Source organism: Ceratotherium simum, chromosome 26 (assembly GCF_057802395.1).
Source record: "Ceratotherium simum simum isolate JZ-2026a chromosome 26, ASM5780239v1, whole genome shotgun sequence".
Classification (NCBI taxonomy): domain Eukaryota; kingdom Metazoa; phylum Chordata; class Mammalia; order Perissodactyla; family Rhinocerotidae; genus Ceratotherium; species Ceratotherium simum.
This window is the reverse complement of record NC_141925.1, coordinates 42557904-42573305: the sequence shown is the minus strand read 5'-3', so window position 1 is coordinate 42573305 and position 15402 is coordinate 42557904. Positions and strand designations below refer to the sequence as shown.

Here is a 15402-nt window from a genome sequence, read left to right as displayed (position 1 = left end):
CGCTTGGGATCTAGTTGGTGCTCAATAAATGGTAGTTAGCCCCTCCCCTCCATCCCATAGCAAATGGGAGCCCATTGCAAGGGCTCAGTACATGTTTGGTTCTATAGAACAAGGAAAGGCTTCAAGGAATCATGGTGATCAAAAGGTACTGATACAGGGTAACACATCCCCTAGCTTCATGGGACGTTATGTGCTTAAAAGCTTCTCCCAGGGAAAGGAGATTTGCTTCAGGGGCCAGCTTCTGGCCCCCCAGTCCCTGAGCCTTCTGTCTGTTGTAGGTGTCCTGAGTTGTCAGGTTGTTCATGTGGAGGAGAACCTTGGTAGGGCCCGGGGTGTGGGACTGGACTGCCTGCTGCAGAGAAAGGCCCTGTATCCTGGCGGCCCCCACCTCTCCCTTAGAAGATCACACCTTCCCGATGAGTCCTTAATGCAGCAGCACCTGTGCCTACACCTGGAGAAACCTTCCATTCTGTTCAATGGAGACAGTCCCCAAAAAACCAACAAAGCAGGCCCATGGACAGAGCACAAAGCCCTTGTCTGGCAATGACCACAGCACAGTGCCCTAGCTCCCTCTCACCCCAGCCCAGGATCTGTAACTCCAGTCCATCCTCCGCGGGCCCTTGCACCCCTACTCCCTTTCACCCAAGCCCAGGCTCCCTCACTCCAGCTCACCTTGCCTGGATCTTCTGTGGTTCGTCCAATAAACGCGTCCTGCTGCCGGCATTTGGTGGGATTTGGGGATGGAGAGACAGAGAGAAGAGGCCTCTAACACAGACCCGCCCTCGAGGGACTCCAGGTCAATGAGAGACCAGTACTCTGGAGACATGATTTAAAATAGGAAATACTCTGGGCCCTGGAGGGCTGGACAGTAATGAGGGAGCCATCACTCCTGGAGAGATCAGAGCATTTTTCTGAGAGGCAGGATATGGACATGTGAACATGAGAAAAAACGATATTCCTGACGGTTCAGAGGAATAAAAGTGCACAGTATGTATGAGGATTTGTCTGGTTTTCCTGAAATGTAGAGTTTGTGGAGGGAAGTTATGAAGATCAAGCCGGAAAGAGGTTAGGGCCAGATTTTGAATGCCCTTGCATTCCAGACTAAGGAAATCCATTCACTCCAAGCTTTGATTGTGTACCTCCTATGAGAACTGAAACAGAGATAGGAGTTCAGGCTCCGTCCTTGAGAGTAATCAGCCAGGATGGGGGCAGGGGGTCATCCAAGAACCCTGGAAGAGGTCTCGAGAAAAAGCTTGATACACCAGACCCATGGAGAGATTGAGGATCTGTTTCTTTTAAATCGTGCCAGGAAGAAAAAAACAAACCTCCAGACAGTGGGCAGCTGCACAGGAAAAGCCCAGCATTCACAGGGGTGGTGGGGTCGGCTGTGTACACGTCACACAACGTCACCATAGTGTCAGTGCTGCTTGTTGACTTGACTTTGAGACCCAAGCCCCAGATAAAGCAATGAACACATACGGGGAGTGTAAATGCCATCAAGTTCACTAATGAAAATGTCAAGGTTCAGACAGCTGAGGTTGGGAGGCGGAGGTGGGGGCGCAGAGCAAAGGCAAGGGCAAAGATGCTGAGAACTCATCACACAGCATCAAGAGATAATGCCTGCAGTGGATGGATCGAGAAATAAAGGTCCAAGGCTGTTACGTCAATCATAAAGATGACTAACAGAGGAAGTAAAGTAGGTTTATAAATAATTATGTTGAAAGACCTAGGCAGGGGAGGCTGGCTGCGGTTTTAACGACCTAACGCACATTAGCAGGACTCAAGAGGTAACACCTAAAATATAGGACAACAGCCAGCCACAAAAACATTTACTTACCAGCATGGAAATAAGGACCAGCAGAAAGTGCTAAACATGGTAAGAGGTGATTCTTTCTGGGCAGTGAAGATGAGGAGAAACGGAGGGGAGTTGGCAAGAAGGTGTTGTCTGTAACCCCACACGTATAATTTTGGTTGAAGAAAAATGAAGTGTATAGTCACTATTCTTTAGGTATTGAGAGCCAGTAAGAGTTCGTTCTTTGGCCAGTGACAAGGTTGCTTAGGTATTAAAAAAAGTATTTATGTATTTGACTTGAACAGGTAAAACATTTGTAAGGCACAAAATGTGAAAGATACAAAGGACACCAGTGAAGGCTCCCTTTGCCCTGCTCCCAATTTCCCTAGCTCTCTAGAGACAACCAACGTTGCCTTTCTTTTCTTTTCAGAGAGGTCATGCACATACAACCAAATATAAACACAGGATGTACATTCTTCCTCCACTTTCCCTCATGGTGATGTTTTTTAGAAACACTAATAGTAGGGCCAGCCTGGTGTCCTAGTGGTTAAGTTCGGCACACTCCACTTCACCAGCCCAGGGTTCAGTTCCCGGGCACAGACCTACACCACTCATCTGTCAGTGGCCATGCTGTGGTGGCAGCTCACATACAAAAAAAAGAGAGAAAGATGGGCAGCATATGTTAGCTCAGGGCGAATCTTCCTCAGGAAAAAAAAAAAAAAGAAACACTAATGGTAGCATTCTATACCTACTGTTTGTCACTTTGCATTTTTCTTTTACCAATTTATCTCAGATTGTTCTGTATCAGAAATGAGCCTCCTTGTTTTTCTTTTTTTATTCATTTATTTATTTATTTTTATTTTTTGGTGAGGAAGATCAGCCCTGAGCTAACATCTGTTGCCAATCCTCCTCTTTTTGCTGAGGAAGACTGGCCCTGGGCTAACATCCGTGCCCATCTTCCTCCACTTTATATGGGACGCTGCCACAGCATGGCCTGACAAGTGGTGCGTTGGTGCACACCTGGGGTCCTAACCCGGGTCACCAGCAGCGGAGCGCATGCACTTAATCGCTATGCCACGGGGCCGGCCCCCTTGTTTGTCTTTTCTATAGCTGGCTGATATTCATGTACAGATGTCACAATAAATGACAGTGTCTATTTCCACACAGCTCCACCAACAGTGTGTCATCAAACTTTTGGATTTTGTCATCATCCGGTAGGTGAAAAATGGTGTCTTGCTAAGTTTTAATTTGCATTTCTTTTATGTGCAGGGTTGAAAAACTTTTCATATGGTTAAGAATCATTTGTATGTCTTTTTCTGTGAACTGATGATTCATATCTTTTGCCCATTTATGTTAATTAGCTTTTTAAATTAATTAGGGGCTCTTTATTAGGGAAAGTAGTCCTTTGATTATTAATAATTGCAAATATTTCCCCCTAGTTTGTCATTTGCCTTTTGACTTTGCCTGTAGGTCTTCGTTACACATCAAGTTTTCATTTTTATGTACACAGATTTCTCAATCTTTTCATTTATGGCTTCTGGGATTTGTATCATAACTCAGAAAGGCTTCTTGGAGATTTTTTTTTTTTTGGTGAGGAAGATCAGCCCTGAGCTAACATCCATGCCAGTCCTCCTCTTTTTGCTGAGGAAGACTGGCCCTGGGCTAACATCCATGCCCATCTTCCTCCACTTTATATGGGACGCCGCCACAGCCTGACAAGTGGTGCATTGGTGCACACCCGGGATCCTAACCCGGGTTGCCAGCAGCGGAGTGCATGCACTTAACCACTATGCCACGGGGCCAGCCCCTCTTGGAGATTATTAACATGAATTCTCCCATGGTTTCTTATAGGACTTTTCTTTTTTCTTCTCTTTTTTTAAAATCATTTAAATCTTCTATCGGGTTGTTAAGATTCGGCACTTTCACCGCCACGGCCTGGGTTCACGTCCCAGTCAGGGAACCACACAACCTATGTGTCGGTTGTCACCCTGTGGTGGCTGCGTGTTGCTGTGATGCTGAAAGTCGTGCCATCAGTATTTCAAATACCAGCAGGGTCACCCTTGGTGGACAGGTTTCAGCAGAGCTTCCAGATTAAGACAGGCAAGGAAGAAGGACGTGGCCACCCACTCCCGAAAAAGTGGCCATGAGGACCCTGTGAATAGCAGCAGAGCATCGTCTGATACAGCATCAGAAGGTGAGAGGATGGCGCAGAGAGACTAGGCGGAGTTCCGCTCTGCTGTCCACAGGGGCGCTAGAAGTCAGAACCGACTTGACAGCGCTAACAAAATCTCGTATCTATCAGGAATTTATATTAGTGTCAGGTGTGAGGTGTGTATCCCATCTACTTTTTTTTTTTTTTCCGGCTGGCTAATCAGTGTGTTTTCAGGAGGAAGGGTAAAGGGCCAAGAAGGTAGAGCAGAGAGCAGAGCAGTATATGACCAAGTCACCCTGGCAGTGGGTGTAGAAGAAACTGGAGGTGGCATGTACAGTCTGGAACTGCTGCTCCAGATGAAAGGTGAACTCAGCTAGGCCTGAACTAGGGCAGGGGCAGCAGGAAAGGAGAGGTGCGGGAGATGGTCCTGGAGATAGAATCCATAAGCCTCAGTTACTGGTTCAATGGGAAAAAGCAAAAGAAGTCAGATGCCTGTTCCCTGCCTCAGTGATGCTATTACATATTAGCAGAGAGAGAGGACTCTGTGTTATGAGTTCTGGCTTCACAGAGGCAGGTGCAAGGATTCAAAGTTTGACGCTTCGTTGGGACACCCAGGGTTTCAAGACGCTGAAAAGGTGGGAGGGGGTATCAGATCTGGCTGATGAATTTCCCCACTGCTCTCTGGAGGGCCTAGCGTACGACTTAACACATTCAGCTCCTTAGTTGGACACGGTATGCCCCGCCCTGACGGCTGTTGCATTCACCAAACCTGTTGGAGAAACAGGTTCCTGGGCCTAGGAAGCCTAGAAATGAGGCCACGGTAATAATGCTCTCTATATAGGACCTGACTGTTTTCAAAGTATTGGGTTGTCGGCTAGCTGGTCCTGTATTTTTTTGTGAGGAAGATCAGCCCTGAGCTAACATCCATGCCAATCCTCCTCTTTTTGTTGAGGAAGACTGGCTCTGGGCTAATATCTGTGCCCATCTTCCTCCACTTTATATGGGACGCCGCCACAGCATGGCCTGTGACAAGCGGTGCATCAGTGCGTCCCTGGGAGCCGGAGCCGCGCCGCCAGCAGCGGAGCGCACGCACTTAACCGCTAGGCCACCGGGCGGGCCCTAGCTGGTCCTGTTTTTAAAGATGGCTCTAAACAAAGTGAATTAGTTGCCCACTGTTCCAAAAGGAATTTGCAGCAGAGCCTGTAATAATAATAGTAATAATAATAATGGCAATGACTCACAGTTCTAGAGCACTTACTATCGCACTGAGCTAAATCCTTTAGGAAGACGAGTTATATCATCTAATCTCCATGACCCTACAACGTATGACCCATGGTAGGAGGCAGAGGTGGGATTCTTACTCCGGACCAAGGCAGCCAGACTTTTCAAACTCGAGACGCCTTCTGTCCCCTTCCCGCATCTTCGGTCCCGTCCTCGCCCCCTGCCTGATCACTTCCCGCCCCCCTACCCAAGCAGGCCTGTATTCCAATCCACACCCTCCGCGGTCAGGCTGCAGGGACCCCGGGCGATCCGTGCATGCAGTTTCCCCATTTTCAAGTGAGGGAACTGAGGGCCGTGAAGGAGAAAAAGCCGCGCACCCACGCGAGCGGCAGGACGCCGGACAGCGCGGCCCACAGCCACGGCCCCGCGGAGACCAACGAGAGGGTGGGCAGCCGGCCCCGGGAACGGCAGGTCCGGGGCGAGACAGGCCGCGAGCGCCCCCACTCCCAGCCCCCCGGAACAACGCGCCTGGCACCCGGGCCCGGCTGCTGAGCCGGGACGCGAGGGGGCGTGGCGGCCAGACCGTACCAAGGGCACAGATTCGCAGGGGGGAGGCCTGGCCCCGAGAGCGTGCGCGCGGCCCGGCTGAGCGGGGCGGTGCCCCCGACGGCCACGCCCCCACCCCCGCCGTCGGCGTGGCGGTGGTAGCGCCTCAGTGGTGCGGGCCTGCGTCCTGCTCAGGTGCCGGGAGAGCTGCCGGGCCGCTCGGGGTGAGTGCGGGCGATCGCGGGCGCGGGGAAGACGAAGTCGGGGCGCGGGGGCTCCGGGGCTGGACGCCTTCTGGCCGCGTCGGACGCCCGGGACCTCGGCGCTGGGGCGGGCTCTCAGGCCGAGTCGCTGGGTGCCTCGCCCGACGCTCGCGCGGAAAACGCGGCTCCCACCTCGGCGCTTCCCGGGATGGCCCTTGCTCTCCAGCTGACCTCTTGCGGCGGCTTGAGGGTCGTCGTTTCCACGGCTCAAGGCGCCCGATGGGCCCTTCGGCCGAGGGTCGGGTCTCGGCGTTAGACGGCTCGGGCTCCAGTCCCCGCGCCACCATCCTCAAGCTAAGCCCCTTTTCCTCTCCGAGCCTCAGTTTCCCCGTCTGTACGATGGGCCTCAGGAGGCGGCCAGTTGTTGGGATACCTCACGTAGGAGGCTTTCGATGAGTGGGAATGGGGCCCGAATCTGACCCTGCAGCATCAGGTGGGCTCAATCGAGGGCTAGGGGGAGCCCGCCAGCCCGGGCTTTCCGGGAATCGCTCTGCGTGCTGGCGAGGTCGCGGTACCCCAGGGGGGCAGTGCCCCTCCCAGGCAGGTGCTTTGGCGGCCGCGGCGACGGGTCGTTGGCCGGGCTCAGCTAGGCAGCCGGGACACCCTTAGCGCCTGGGAGCAACTGGGTAAGAGGTCGAGGTCTCCTGGGCGGCGGGGGATGGGTGCTTCAGGGTACTTGACCTCGGCTATTTGCTTTTCATTTAAGGCTAGTCACCATTGTGTAAGCTGATGACCAATACTGAGGAGTTTGAGGCCATTTCCATGAATGTGGCTGCTGCTTCGCTTAGACCCACAAAATGTAACCTTCCTCCTGAGCTGGCGGTTCTAGGGAATAGTGCTAGCGAGGGAGACCGGGCTGGAGTGGGTGGTCCCAGGCTTGAATCTTGGCATCTTGGCAGGACACTTAACTTCTTTGAGCCTCCGTTTCCTCCTCAGTAGCACAGAGAGATACAGCTTATCCTGTTGCCCCGCAGGGTTGGGGTTCTAAAGATCAAAAGAGAGGGTCTTGGAAGGTGACATTGAGAACTGTAACATTCCTTTAAGCTGAGCAGTTAACTAACCCTCTGGTATCCAGTGTCCTCACTCTGCAGAGCTGGAATTCCTCAGGCCCTCTCTCCTCTTGGGGGAGAAGGCGTTGATTCATTAACCACTCACAGGTTCTGCCTACACAAATGCCCTTTGAATGGTTGTGGGTTGGCTTGATCAGAGAAACAGTCCCAAAGTCCCAGTGAAGCAGTGCACCCAGAAGGGATCACTTTCTTTTCTTTGTGTCCCTCTAAGGAGCTCTACCTTTTGAGAGAGTGGTCAGTTCCTGAGCTTCTCAGGATTTTCATGCCCCTGCTGTGGGAAACTGTTTCCTTGGGCAGAGAGCTTCATCATTGTCTCAAGTGTCCAAAAACACAGGTCTGCATTTCAAAGAATGGGATATTGGCCTCCAGTTGTGTTGTGGTGGTGCAAACTTCGGAGTGGGCTTACCTCTCCACAGTTCTTCGTGTCTACCACTTGAAGAAATATCAGGTAGGTTTGAGATGAAAGGAGCCCCGGGGATGTGCTTCAGCACCTGGGAAGAGCAGTATTGACTGCAGCCAGCATGAGTAAGGCAGGTGAACACTCCTGGGTGGGATGAGTGTATAAACAGCCACAGGAGGTGTGGGTGCCTGACAAACCTGAACCTTTAGGACCTGTCAGTGACTGGGTTGATCCTTGCTTCACCCCTTGAAAATCAGGATCTGAGTTAGATAGTCCTTGTGTACTTAGGAGGCAGACTGTTTGAAATCAGAACTGCTTGGCAAATCCAGAACTTTTACTTGTTAAACCCATGGAACATTTCAGGTTAATAAGAATTTAGCTCTTAAGCCACTTTTTTTTTCCTGATGGAAGCTTCTGTAGTTGTAAGACCTTTCGTGGTTTCAGAGAGCCCAGCTGCCACTGCACATCTCTCTTTGTGCTTTAGGAGGGCCCGGGGCACTGGGTTAGGGTCAGGAACCTTGGAGTTCAAGCTGGCATTAGCACTGTGTGCCTTTTGGCAAACCACCCCAGGCCTGGGGGCCTCAGTTTAATGCTTTGGGATATAACTCTCTATTATATGTCAGATTCATTTAAAATTTAAAATCAGAAAAAAGTGAAATGGAGAGATGACTTTTTATAAAAATGTATTTTTTCTGTTTACGAGAATATTAAGTGCTCATTATTAAATAAAAAACTTATAGAAATATGTAATATAGACAGTGAACATCCCTCATAGCCTTACACTGAGACAAAAAAATCACTGCTAGTAGTATGTATATATTCTCCAGATATTTTTCTTCACATATAAAAACATTTATTATTTAAATTTGTTTTACTTAAAACAACAGAAACAATTTTTTTCAATTATTTTATTGAGGTCATAATGGTTTACAACATTGTGTAATTTCAGGTGTACATTATTATTTATCAGTTTCTGTATAGACTGCATCGTGCTCACCACCAATAGTCTAATTTTTATCCGTCACCGTATGTGTACTCCTTTACCCATTTTGCCTGCCCCCTAACCCCTTTCCCCTCTGGTAACCACTAATCTAAAGCAACAGAAATTTTTAACTGTTTAAGCTTTAAACACAAAACTAATAATACTGTTCTGAGGCTTCCTTTTTATTACTTAACATGATGTCTTTCTATCTCACTATGTAAAGATCTACCTCATTCTTTTTTTTAACCTCATTCTTTTTAAAAATGACAGAAGATTCTAGTTACCAGTATTATTGAAAACAAGTTGCTGTTGTTTGCAGCTCTTTGCTGTTATGAATCCTGCTGCAGTCGGCAGCTTGCTCTTTATCTTTGTGCAGTTGGGTAAATATTTTTGCATAATGAATTCTTAGACGTGGAAGGGCTGGAACAATGTTTGTGAGCTTTTAAGTGTATTTAACAGATATCGACTCCCTGTGATATCCCAGGCAGTACTTGAAGTGCAGGGGGATAGCAGTAAACACAACAGACACATCCCTCATGGATCTGATCTTCGAGTGGGGGAGACAACACTCACGGTTTGTCAAATGATGATCAATAATTTGGGATTTAACTTTCTATTATATGTCAGGGTCATTTAAAAATTAAAATCGGAACAAAGTGAAATGGGGAAATGACTGTTTTTATAAAAATGGTATTTTTGTAAGTGCTCATTATTAAAAAAAGACCATTACAGAAACATGCACTGTGGATGACAAATGTCCTTCATAGAAGCCTCACACTGAGACATTTTCTCAATGGAGATAAATCATGCCGAGGAGTGTGTGTGTGTTTATAGAAATAATGTGACTTGAAATGTCAATAGATAGTGCCAAACTCCCCTCCAAAAATGCTATCTTGTTATGTTCCCACCAGCAGAAACTCATCATTTTTAAATTCAGAATTTTAAGACCTGTTGTGAAGACTAGCTGCTAATGGCAGAGGTGCTTTTAGTTCAGGAAAATTTATGCCAGACTCCGTGCTAAGTTTGTATTATATATACACGTGTGTACGTGTATATACACACATATTGTGTATGTGTATATATATATTTTTAAGTTCTTCTGATGACCCCAAAAGGTTGACGTGCCCATGCTTGCTCTGCAGCTGGATGGGCATCTCAGAGACTAAATCACTTGCTGAAGGCTGTGAGCGTCAAGCTGAGGCCTCACCCGGGGCCGTCTGCTTCCAGAGCCCTCGCTCCTCTTTTTGTGCTGTGATATCTCATTTTCTGACTGTAGAGGATTGCGGGTTTTTTTTTTTTTTTTGATGGAAGGGAGATCTAGTATATATAATACTTAATAATATCATTGTTCCTCCTCACTTCCAGTACCACAAAGCACAAGTAAGTATGTCTGTCTTATATGTCTCACTGTACATTTTGTTATAGTGTAAGAAACATAAGTGAAATGAGTATCTTACAGAGAGATAGATGATGCCAGTTCTTCTTTTATTATTCTTATTATATAGGTTATAAAACAAAACCTGTTTTCCTGTGCAGTTCTGTTATCGGGCGTTTGATAGAAATTTGGACTCACTGGGCAGGAGGGGACAAGCTCCTGGGTCAGAGGTAGCTTCCCAGCTTAGGCAGGCGTTGGCCCATGCCAGGCCTTACTGTCTTCATCCATGAAGTGGGGGAAAGAGTCCCCACTCCACCTACCTCCTGTGTTTATTTCTCAGCAGTTAATTTTCCCTGTTCTTGGCAATGTTTCCATCCTGTGGAATGACACTTAAAAAGCACATATTTGGCCTAAGCTTCTATGTGTAGGGCCTGGTTCAGGCTCTTGAGAACTCTGATGGGGACGGAACCAGCAGAGAAGTAAACAGTTATGGCAGAGGCTGTTGAGGTCATTCTTGAGATAATGCGTGTGAGGTGCTTATTCTTGGTGCTGAGCCTGGTGTGCGCTGGGGAGCACTCAGGACGAGCTGCCTGGTTGTGGGGGGTCATGCAAGGCTCCACAGATGTGGTGACGTGTGAGTTGGGTCTTGGAGAGTAGGTAGGAATTCCCTGAGCCCACCAAGGCGCACCTTTTCTGGGCGTGTAGGGTGTAGGTTGCGTGAGGCTTGGAAGCAATTGGGGCTTACCTGAAGGAGTCTTGTGAACCATGCCAAGTGATGGGGAGGCTTTTCCGTAGGTCAGTGATGTGACTAGCACAGAGCAGTGTTTTTTTTTTTTGCTGAGGAAGATTTGCCCTGAGCTAACAGCTGTTGGCAATCTTCCTTTTTTTTTTTTTTTTTGCTTGAGAAAGATTAGCCCTAAGCTAATATCTTTGCCAACCTTTCTCTAATTTGTATGTGGGTTGCTGCCTCAGCGTGGCTGATGTGTGGTGTAAGTCCACGACTGGGATCCAAACCCGCTAACCTGGGCCTCTGAAGCGGAGCATGCTGAACTTAACCACTATGCCACAGGGCCGGCCCCCCACAGCGGTGTTTTCTTGTATTGGGTTTTCAGACTTTCTTAGTGTCCACTGTCCTCTCTGGGCAAACTCATAATTTAGAAATCTCATTCTGCCTAAATCTGTATCATACTGTTTTAGAGCTCTCTGTCTTAGGAGTGTTTTTCCTTCTCTAGCCCCTCCCCAAGTGAGTTGTTTACATTAGTTGTGTATCTGTGTGTGAAGGTGGAGGAGTTCCATGGGGCAAAGTATGGCTCTTTGCAAGCTGGTGGTTCCTGGTTGTTGGGTCCACTGGAGTGAAATTCATCAGCATCTGTTATGCCTGATGCTGGTTGGTGTGGCAACTGGATTAACACTTGTGTATGTTGTGGACAAGGCACCCGGGGGCCAGATCCTTCTTCTGGGTGGAAAACTGCTAATGTGGGGGACTTATTTATTTCACTTATAAAGAGGTGACTCTGGTGGGGAAATCTAAGAATTATCCTTTAATTGGAGTGCCAGAGGGTGAGGCATTCTGATCTCCTTTGCACAGTGTCTGTACACAGCTGAGAGAATCATACACGTGCTTCCCAGAAATTAGTCAGTTTCAAGAATATAGTGATGGCCCAGCTTGTGGTGCCATCAGCTGTGGACTGTTTCTGAGAACTGGGTTCTTTAGGACACATCCTGTGGTAGGAAAATAGAATGGGAAAAGCTGGTTTTAGTCCCCCTGGTCGTCATACTGGGGGAAGATGAATCCTGGGCGGGTGTGCCCTCTGGTGTGAGACTTACATGATTTACCTCTAGGTGAAATTTATGGATCATGTTTTGTCATTTCTTTTTATCTCCTCTAGTTTTATCTTCAGTGCCTTTTCCTGTGGCCCTGCCCACCCCACCCTGTTGGCCGAGCTCAGCCTCCACACCCCCTCTTGCTCTGGTGCTTGTGTAAGAGTGCTGTGATTTTGTGAGCCTTTGATCCTCGGGGCACACGTCATCATTGCCGTGGGGAGGCTGGGTCTGTACAAAGGTTTGAGGGCTGGATAGGAACACATGAACTTGTGCTCACCTTCTCTGAACCCAGAAGTGTTGACTATGTATCTGTAGGTCATTTGGGGTCAGTTTTCAACACGGCAAACAGGCTTGGCAATTCTTGAATACATGGGAGAATGTATTAGCCAATTGTGTCTGGCTGTTTTCAGGGGTGAGGTTTGGGTTGGGACACATTCCAGGTGTCGGGAGGTTTCCCATCAGAGATTTGTGGTCTTGTGAAGAAGAGCATTTGTTGGTTTTAGTTAACGGTTTCAGAGCCTTTGCGGTTATGGTGTTACATGGAAGTGTAGACACAGTCCCTTTTGTAATGTGATCTGCAAACTCTAAAAGGTCATTTAGCATGACAGCAGTGATGGAAAAGCCCCATCCAGCCTGCCTGAAACCCCCACCAGTAAAGTCTCTGTCCCTGTTAGTGACCTCACCATCTTCCTCCTGGTCCCTGAAGCTCCAAGGACAAAAGACATTTTCCTCTTTTCTCTCATCTTTATTCTGGGTTTCCGCCACCATGCAGTCCTGTCCATTTTTAGTCTTTGAATCTCTTTCCACTGCCATGGCACTTGTCACTGCCTCTGTGCTAGCCACCTAATTGGCCTCCCTGAGTTGGTAATACTTCCTCCCCACTCCTCCTCATCGCTTCTCAAGATCTGTCCATGGTCCCACTGCTGGCTTGATCTCGAAGCCCTGCTTTATCACCCCTCCTTTGCTGAAATCAGTCACTCTCGCTGTCTTAGTGTTCTGTGGGTTTTTTCCCTTCTCATCCATCCATAAAGGATATGGAAATGGCTTATAATAAAAGGAGTCTAATTTCCCCCCTCCTTGATGGCAATATGGTTGGAACAGAATGTGGATTAAGTGAGGACAGGGAACTTCCCCATCACTTCCGTGAGTGTAAGCCAGTGTGTAGAACAGCACCAGGCGTAAGGTAGGCACTCAGTAAGTACTAACTGGATGAATGGAAGTATAAATGGATGACTGAATAATTATGGCTTCTCTCTCCCAAGTGGACTGCTAAGCTTTCTCCTGCATATTAACTGGCCCAGATGTCAATATTGGGTCTGATCTGTATTTTTCAAGATTATTCTAAGGTATAATATGAACTTTTTGCAGGATTTAGTTTTCCATCCAGGTATGAAATTTTAAGTGTTTCAAGTTCCTCCTGCAATTGATAGTTTATTCAATAATTAATTCAATAGTTAATCATTTTCTAATTGAAGAAGAGAAGGAACTTGGGTATCCCCCCCATAGTATTCTAAGTCTTTCTAGATATTTCTAGATCAGTGACCTAGATGCCAAAAACATGAATACATTTTTTTGATTTTAAAAATTCTAATGAAATGAATAAAAGGGGTCTAGTCTAACCTTTGAGTGTCTGTTGTATGTCAGGTCCTGTGCTGGGTGTTTTATATTTCATGAGATGATCGGAACACTGTGAGGATGGTCAGTGAGGGGACTGAGGCTAGTGATAAGCCAGTTGCCCGGGGTCCCCTGGTGTGGGTGGCGTGTTCTTTCATGGCTCATCTGGGTTTTTTGTTTTGTTTTGTTTTGTTTTGTTTTGTGAGGAGATCGGCCCTGAGCTAACATCCGATCCCAATCCTCCTCTTTTTGCTGAGGGAGACTGGCCCTGGGCTAACATCCGTGTCCATCTTCCTCTATATGGGACGCCGCCACAGCATGGCCTGACAAGCAGTGCGTCGGTGCGCGCCCGGGATCCGAACCTGTGAACCCTGGGCCCCCGAAGCGGAGTGCGCGCACTTAACCGCTGCACCACCAGGTCGGCCCCTCAACTGGGTTTTAAGTTTATTAAATTTCAAGGCCCATACTCTCCTCAGCAAACCAAAACCCATGGAAAGAACTAGTAATTGCGAGAAGGACACCGGGAAGCAGGTAATTGTACCAAAAGACAGTCAAAGGAAGCTATTGTGATTGAGCGCAAAATTCAGCTCAGAGTTTCCTGGAAGACAAGGCAAAGAAGGATGGGATTGCACAGCAAGCATTCTTGAACAAAGGAAGCAGATCAGTTTATCACAAGAAGCGCTTTTCCTGGGACCTTCGTATAAGGTCCATTGAATAAGGCATTGGGCAGCAGTCTGCATACTCAGCAGGTGTTTGTAGAGCGCCTCGTGTGTACCAGGCCCTCTAGGAGGTGCTGGGACTGCATGTGTGTGTGGACAAGACTGACAGGATGATGATGGCTTAGGCTAGGCTGAGGGAATGTTCTAGAGAACAGAGGAGTGTGGCCCACAGGTAGCTGTTTCTGGGACCCATTTGGGTAAGGGCAGAGAACTTCAGGCCCTGTTATAATACTGTAAGGGCAGATCTTTGCGGGGATAGGAGCAAGAGAATAGAATCAGAGTGATGTATTGTGTCAGGTAAGGGTAGAGCTGGAGAATCTGGGAGAGTGAGTGGGGAGAGATCCTTTGCCAGAGGTCTGAGGCAGACAGTCCAAAGTGAAGGTCCTGAGGTTCTTAGCACATCCCAGACGCAGTGTCCTGCCGTTTTGCTGTGAAAGTTGAAAAGCCTGGCTTGGCCCTTGCCCCTTAGTGGATGACCATAGGCAGATCCAGGAGTTCTCAGGAGACAGCATGGGTTCTGTTCAAATACTCCTGGTTGAAGGGCCAGCATGCTGTTCCATCAAGTGTGGAGTGATGGCTCTGGTCCAGGAGATTTTGATGATTCAGTCATTCAGTGAATGTATGTTGAGCAGCATGTCATGCCAGGCCTCTTGAGCACTATGGGTACAGAAATGCAAGCTAGCCTCAGCCAGACACCAGCCTCCACCGTGTCTCCAGTTGTTTCTGTCACATGCCATCAAGTCGGTTCCGACTCCTGGTGACTCTGAATGAGTGATGTCCACAGTGTCCTGTCCTCAGCAGCCCTACTCAGCTTCTGTACACTCGTGCCCATGGCTTTCTTTATGGAGTCAATCCATGTCATATTTAGTCTTCTTTTCCTGCTGCCTTCTACTTTTCCCAGCATTATTGTCTTTTCCAAAGAATCCTGCCTTCTCCTGAAGTGCCCAAAGTGAGACAGCCTGCGTTTTATCATTTTTGCCTCCAGCGACAGTTCAGGCTTAGCTTGCTCCAGGACCCACTTGTTCATCTTTCTGGCAGTCCAGGATGTCCGCAGAGCTCTCCTCCAACACTGTATTTCAAATGAATCCGTTTTTCTTCTGTCAGCCGTCTTCTCCGTCCAGCTTTCACACCCATACATAGTAATTGGGAATACGAGGGTGTGCATAATCTTAGCCTTGGTCGCTAATGACACTTCGTTACACTTGATGATCTTTCCTAATTTTTTCATTGCTGCCCTTCTAAGTTTCAGTCGTCTCTTGATTTCTTAAGTGCAGTCTCCATTTAAATTGATTACTGAACCAAGGTAGACAAAATCTTTGACAATTTCAACGTCTTCATTGTCTACGTTAAAGTTGTGTCATTCTTCGTTAGTCATGATTTTTGTCTTCCTGATGTTCAGTGCAGTCCTGTTTCTGTATTTTCTTCTTTCACTTTCTTCAGAAGT

General features: G+C 47.8%; 1 protein-coding gene across 1 annotated transcript in view; it reads left to right on the top strand.

The window, feature by feature from the left end:
* Positions 1-5898: 5898 nt before the first annotated feature.
* Positions 5899-15402, top strand: part of POR (cytochrome p450 oxidoreductase) — a 71663-nt gene continuing 62159 nt past the window's right edge. Inside the window, exon 1 of the mRNA XM_014796536.2 lies at positions 5899-5935. The gene's annotated coding sequence lies outside the window, so the exon portion shown is untranslated. The remainder of the gene's footprint in view (positions 5936-15402) is intronic.